Source organism: Schistocerca americana, chromosome 10 (assembly GCF_021461395.2).
Source record: "Schistocerca americana isolate TAMUIC-IGC-003095 chromosome 10, iqSchAmer2.1, whole genome shotgun sequence".
Classification (NCBI taxonomy): domain Eukaryota; kingdom Metazoa; phylum Arthropoda; class Insecta; order Orthoptera; family Acrididae; genus Schistocerca; species Schistocerca americana.
The window spans coordinates 81201913-81209615 of NC_060128.1; the positions used below are offsets into that span (position 1 = coordinate 81201913).

At 42.5% G+C, this 7703-nt stretch overlaps 1 non-coding gene across 1 annotated transcript; it reads left to right on the forward strand.

The window, feature by feature from the left end:
* Positions 1–212: 212 nt before the first annotated feature.
* Positions 213–287, forward strand: Trnat-cgu. Its single transcript has one exon. It is a non-coding gene; the product is annotated as a tRNA-Thr (tRNA).
* The last annotated feature ends 7416 nt before the right edge of the window (positions 288–7703 follow it).

Below are 7703 nucleotides of genomic sequence, written 5' to 3' on the forward strand. Positions count from 1 at the left end.
ATAGCGGTTACAAGAAGAGTGACAAATGAAACATCCTGGCAGATTAAAAGTGTGTGCCGGACCGAGACTCGAACTCGGGACCTTTGCCTTTCGTGGGCAAGTACTCTACCAGTTCTAGTTCTGCAAGGTTCACAGGAGAGCTTCTGTGAAGTTTGGAAGGTAGGAAATGAGGTACTGGCGGAATTATAGCTGTGAGGACGGGGTGTGAGTCGTGCTTGGGTAGCTCAGTTGGTAGAGCACTTGCCCTCGTAAGGCAAAGGTCCCGAGTTCGAGTCTCAGTCCGGCACACAGTTTTAATCTGCCAGGAACTTTCATATCAGCGCACACTCCGCTGTAGAGTGAAAATTTCATTCTAGAAACAGCCCCCAGGTTGTGGCTAAGCCATGCCTCCGCAATATTCTTTCTTCCAGGAGCGCTAGTTCTGCAAGGTCTGCAGAAGAACTTCTGCGAAGTTTGGAAGGTAGGAGATGAGGTACTGGAGGCATTAAAGCTGTGAGGATGGGGTGTGGCTCATGCTTGGGTAGCTCAGTTGGTAGAGCACTTGCCTGCGAAAGGCAAAGGTCCTGAGTTCGAGTCTCGGTCCGGCACACAGTTTTAATCTGACGGGAAGTTTCATATCAGCGCACACTCCGCTATAAAGTGAAAATTTCATTCTAGAGATTGACAGATACCGATGACAGACTCACTGGAATTGTGTCGCCAATGCCCTCTCAGCTACCAGCATTTAGGTTGCCGCCACAGACCAGAGGGGCCTCTAGCTTACAATCAGGCAGCACATAGCGAACATAAGTATTCGTAGCGGACTTTGTACTTCAACAGCATTGAGGCTAAAGTGGACTATATAGAAGAGCGTGTACCACAGCAAATTGAAGCTTAAGCTAAGTAGCCCTTTGTTCACGAATAATGAACCCAGTTAATTATTGCGTGCAGCTCTTGTTATAGAACGAGGACACTGGCGGCCAACCAACATCCTCTCCTTGCTTCTCACGGTACAGCTCTACAGAGACAACGAGACAACATAAGAGCAGTTAACAAGGATTCAACAGTTGCCTTCCTCTGGCCTTTCAGTTGACTTACCAAGCCAATTATTGGGGGACCTATTGTTTCACATGGCTTCCAAACCATGATGCAACTTGACACACACAAAATTCCTGGTACTGACCAGGGATGGAACTTGAGATCTTTGGACGGCAGCCTTTTATACCTTGTGAACACAATATTACCACCATCTATATACGTGCATATTGCCATCTCATGACTTTTGTCGTGTCAGTGTGTATCTATTTCACCCCAAATTTCGAAAAATCTCTCAAGGACTGCACCTCGAATCAGTCGGAATACTTCACACTATCGTAAGTGCTTTCAGTGTGCTCCAAAAAAAGGCTTTGACCTAGCTACGCTTTCAGTTGTGGTAAGGGATTTACATCTGTGAGGAAAATGCTGTGGTCATTTGCAGTTGGTGAGGAAGAGTCCCACCTGGCCTATCCTCGAACAATCGTCCTGTCACTGTCATTTACATCTGGTTGGAAGCCTGTGGGTCCAGACTTTGGTTCAAGTAGTTCATGTCAGATGTGACTTATATCAGCTGGATATCTGTCATTTTTTGGTGAATGACTGAGTCTTGTGGGCCATGTTGATGGTCAGTGGACATTGTAGAATCAACCACTGAAAATTCTTGGTCTTGGAAAATCTTTCTTTTCAATGGATACAGCCCAGTCACTCTAAAGCCATTTTCTATTGTAGCTACTGTCGCCGACTTTTTGTAAGCTTCAGCTTCACAACATGGAAATGAGTGACACAGTTTTTCAGCCAGTTTACTATTTCCTGTGCAAAGTAAATTTTTGGGGGCTATGGTAATTCTCTTTCAAGAGATTGCATGTTTTGAGAGCTGTGGGGGCAGTAAACCATATGTACACTGTTTTTCTTGGCTGACTCAAGTAAGGGTAAGTATTATCTGTGCAAATCTAAGACCATGATCACAGGGTCTTCCTTGGTATGTTCCACGATTTCTAAAAATTGATCTACAAACCATTTAATGAAGCTTTCAGATTCTATCTACCCCAATTTATGGTAGAGAGCTGTGCTTCCGTTTGGTGCCCCGTCTACAAGGTGTGATAAAAAAGTAACTTGAATTTTTGTTTTTCTTAATCAGTCTTTATTCTTCATCATCAACTTCATCCCCTTCAAGGTAATCCATCTCAGATATAATATACTTGTGCCAGCACTTTTTTCCAGTCTTGGAAGCTCTTCTAGAACTCTGTTTTTGTTATGGTGTTCAGATTCTTCAGCAATACTGTTTTTATCTCCTCAGTGATGGCAAAACAAAGTCCTTTCATGGTTCTCCTCAACCTGGGGGACAGAAAGAAGTCACAGGGAGGCCATGTCTGGTGAATTCAGTGGCCGAGATGAGGTAAGGATTTTGTTTTTGCCAAACAATTATGAACAAGCATTGATGTGTGAACAGGAGCAGCAATCTTGATGCAGTTTCCGTAAGCAGTTTTGCTACAATTCTGGTCATTTTCTTCAGACTGCTGCATGCAAACTTCCATGTAGTATTCCTTATTGGCCATAAGAAATGAAATCATGATGCAGTAACCAACCCATTGTAATCTAAGAAAACAGTGAAAACAACCTGCACATGTGACTGAACTGGTCAAATTTTTTTCGGTCTCGGCTCTTCAGGCAGTTTCCACTGGGACGATTTGGGCCTCGATTTAGACAACATACCCCTACGCTCGTGTTTCGTCACTTGTTACAACCTGCTTTAGAAGTTTTGGATTATTTTCAGCAGTTCCTGAGCGATAGCCATGTGATGTCGTTTTCAGTCAAAATCCAACAGTTTCGGAACAACTTTGCTGCTACACATTTCATGCCCAAAAGCCTAAAAAAATTGCATGGTATAAGTCAAAGGATATGCCAACATCATCAACAACCTCTGTGATGGTGATTCATCAATTTTCCAGAATCCTTTTCTTTACCTCATCCACATTGTAACCAATAACTGATGTGCTAAGATGTCTGGGGCAGTCGTCTTCGACGTCTTATTGACTGTCTTTGAAATGTTTGTATCACTTGTAAACTCTTGTCTTACTCGAATGTGATGCCGCAATTTATTCCGTTCTTTAAGCAAATTTAATTCAAATTTTTTGATCCATCTTTTTCTTAAGTAAAAATTTACTGAGCACTCGTACACGTGTATAATCTGATGTCTAATTATGTTTGGCAGAAAATCACAGAGCGAAATTTGGTGAACTGGAGTAAACATAACTTATTGCTCCTTTCTTTATTGCAACCAAGAGTTACACCGGAACAACAAAACAAAGATATAATTTTATAATGTCACAGAACAAGGCCGCACACAGAATGAACATAAATATCTGGTGCACTAACACCACAAAAACAGAAAATGAAGACACTAAAAAAACTAAATACAAGCAGCTCACTGCTGTCAACATAATCTCTTCGACTGTCAATAAACAAAATATTCGAAACAGCTAAAAACACAAACGTACATCAGGAACATGTATACCAACAAGATAAAAAAATTGAAAGTCAGATGTGTTTGTAGAAATACGGATAAAGGAGGTATAAAGTGACCTGTTGCACTCATGCAAGTAACAGCTGTTAGTAAGGATCCTCTCTCTCTAAGGGAACAAATCTAATTTGGCATTTAGCTTTCACTGCAGTAACTTCCATTATCTTGCTGTAGATATTGTCAGACCAGTCTCATCACAATTGTGAAGTCATTTAAGGTCAAAAATGATCTTTTCTAGAAGGCGCTCATGAATGTCAAAAAGTTGTTGAACTTTTTCTATGCTAAACCCTCTAACATGTTTCTTTGATGTTTGTTGAGATTTTCTCAAACTAAGCACCATATGTCTCAACACAAATGAGGAGCCACTTCCAGCTGGCTATAGTTGTCTCCCCATTATAAGAGGTCCATAAAGAATTTTTTTGTGACAGATCAAAAAACATTTTCCACACTCTTTTTTGCAGCTAAACCATAAAATCTGGCCTCCATATCCAGACAATATCTGACAAGGGATTGTTGTAGCTTGCATTTTTAAACACAGGTTTTCTTCCAAGTTTATTTGACACTTAACTCATTTAAATCTATATCTCTGGAATTAACTTTGCCTTTCACTGTTGATTTTAGAATTTCAGATCGCTTTGGTGCACATTGCAGGCCCATCTCTATTTCCCATAGCATCGATACCTACTTCCACATTTTTCTCAGTCCACTGCTTTCTTTTTTTAGATAGCACTGGTAACAATACCTTCCTTTAGGTACCGACAGAGTCCTGAACAACATTTCATCACCAAACCTAAGAAGAAAGAATATCGTCCTGAGGGAATATAAGAAAATCTGCAACAGCCAGCAATTGCCAATTCACAAGGACATATCTGCCATCTGAAATGACAGACTTCACTCCAGACATTCCCTACTCGGAACAGCTAGCAATCTGGTGGACCACAACTTCAGTCTCCAAGGAGCTTGGATGAACGAGCAGTATAACAATACAACTTTCTCCGAGTCAGCTAGAAACCATCAGAACTTTATCTGCCTTGTAGGACGTGGAGTAACTTTAGCAGAATCCAGAGTAATCACAGGAGATGCAGTGGCCTATTATACAGACGAGGGAAGAGAATCACTGCAGAATGCACCTGTGGCTTCCCAGACTGTCAGACGTCTTGTTGAAGAGCGTCCTCGAGATTCATACTCTGGATACCCTGGTTTCTTGATCTGTACATCAGATGCAGTCAATTATATAACTAATATATCAGTAAATTTGTAAATGATGTAGGGTACACATTTTATTTACATTTGTTTTCCAGAAATAAAGTGTTGACATGTGGATGGTGATATTTTGTGTACTCTCTTTATGTGGAACTGTACCCCCACACTAAAAGTAGACACTAGCAGAAGCAGCTCGCAGCAGGGGAATACTAGCAATAGCAGAAGGAGCAATAAATTTGGAAGTATTTTTTGACTGGTTCTCAGTAAATGGTTTACTACTTAACTTGGGTAAGGGAGATACAGGGAAGAGACCAGCTCATCGAGTTCTGTAAACAGCAAAGTACATAATCATCATCATCAATAACAAAACTTCATGTTGCACAATATTATTGACTGCCTGTAGATAAGATTGAAGTTTGTGCAATATATTGATGGATTTACGAAATTAGATTTTATTGAGGCAACTTTGTCATCTCTGTTTCATATACTAAACAGTCAATGTTGCACAATTTGTTGTGTTGTTAAGAGGAAATGGCTTTGATGTCAGTGAGTATTATTGAGAACATGTAAGGTTTTGTCAGTCCTGTGGCGTGTTAAGTGAAATGAGTATAGTAATTGCCAAATGACAACACAGCAGTATGATTAGTTGTTGAAATACGGTAATGTACCCAGAAGCAGATAAGCTTACCTCAGCGAAGAAATTAAATTCATAGGGCACAAATTTTAGGAAAGGATTGAAAAGAATTATGAGTGCAATGAAAAGTGGAGCTTGTGGAGGCAACACTTTGGTACTTTGATGTTGTGAACTTTTTGCAAAGGCAAGAAACTTTTAATGTAATTTAAATAAAAGGTATATACTTCTTGTTTTTGGTGGTGGTGGTGGGTAGTGTTTAACGTCCCATCGACAACGAGGTCATTAGAGACGGAGCGCAAGCTCGGGTTAGGGAAGGATTGGGAAGGAAATTGGCTATGCCCTTTCAAAGGAACCATCCCGGCATTTGCCTGAAACGATTTAGGGAAATCACGGAAAACCTAAATCAGGATGGCCGGAGTTGGGATTGAACCGTCGTTCTCCTGAATGCGATCTTGTTTTTGAAATTTTATTAAAGTGAATAAATATTGTGTAGATATGATCACAATTATAGGTGTTACCATGTACCAAAACACATCAAAAGACCGAGCGTCCATCTTCAGGAAGTTCTGGTAATCATTTGGCTCGCTTATCCTCAAATCCCTTAATAAATTTTCATGGATCAGTCTTTCTCTCTTAAACCACTCCTTCCTTCATCTGTGCTTCCTCTTTTCCTTACATGAGTGCAAAGCTAGGTCAAGAGTCATAATACTGGCATCCAGTCTGCCACATTTCCATACCCGAGATGAATGGTTGGTTGAATTAAAAAGGGGGGGGGGGGGGGGAGGGCAAACTACGAGGTCATCAGTCCCTTGTTCCAAATAGAACAGTGCCACAAGTGTGAGAATAAAACAAACAAGACTGACAACACAAAACGGAATGAAAGGAAAAGCACAAGAACGATGAAGGGCAACAAACCTGTAAATGGACAAAAGGGGGACAAGACAACCACAGAAATGCAAGAAACAGGATGAAGAGGGTAAAACAACAAAGCAGATGACCATGGCTGGCTGACCATGAGAATAAAAAGGAGAAGCCAGCAACTCGGCAACACATTAAAACCTCCACCCTAAAAGCACTAGGGTGGAGGACACAGAAGGCCAAAGGACATGTGCTAAAATGTAGATCAAATGATAAAACACACCCTCACAAATAAAACATAAAACAGCCAATGAGGCATTGTCAGATAAAATTAGTGGCAACAAGTCCGGTAACCTAAGATTTTGTCACTGGGCAGTCAAAGTGGGACAATGCACCAGAAGATGGGCCACCGCAAACCGGGTGCCACACCGACATTGAGGCGGTTCTTCACGGTGCACGAGGTAACCATGGGTTGCCAATGCGGAGCTGGCAGAGGACAACTGCGGGAGGCCCACATGGGAGACTTCCACACATTTATAGTCTTCTTAATGATATGCAGCTTGTTGTGCGTACTGTTATGCCATTCCGTCTCCCAAAGCCATAAAACCCTGCAGCATAAGTCAGAACGCAGGTCAGGTTCAGAGATGCCCACCTCCAGAAGCGGTTTCCAGATAGCTTGCTTGGCAAGCCTGTCGGTGAGTTCGTTGCCTGAGATTCCGACGTGACCTGGGTTCCAGACAAACACCACTGAATGACCGGACCATTCCAGGGCATATATGGACTCCTGGATGGTCACTACCAAAGGATGACTCGGGTAGCACTGGCCAATAGCTCGTAGGCTGCTCAAGGAGTCAGTACACAGAAGAAACAGCTCCCCAGGGCATGAACGGATGTGCTCAAGAGCACGAGATAGAACCACCACCTCAGCTGTGAAAACACTGCAGCAATCGGGCAAGGAGTGCTGTTCAATATGTCCTCCATGGACATACGCTAAGCCGACATGACCATCAGCCATTGAGCCAGTGGTGTAAACCACTTTGTGGCCTCGATACATGTCGAGAGAAAGTGGTAGCGGAGAGCTGCAGTATTAACTGAGTCCTTAGGGCCACATGAAAGGTCCAGGCGAAGCTGAGTCCTAGGTGTACACCATGGAGGTGTATGTGAATGGACCTAAAGTATAGGTGGTAAAGGCAAGGATTTCAGTTCGGAAAGAAGGGATCGGACAAGAGCTGCAATTGGAAACCTGACCTGGGTCACCGATGCGGGAGATGAACTGCTGTGGGTGGGAAAAGGAGGCGGTTATTCAGATGCGCAGGAGAGCTATGAATGTGTGCAATGTAACTGGCCAGCAGCTGTGCACACCTAACCTGTAATGGAGGGACTCCAGCCTCCACAAGGATGCTGGTCACCGGACTTGTCCTAAAAGTGCCTGTCGCTAGGCGAACGCCACAGTGGTGCACTGGGTCAAGTAAA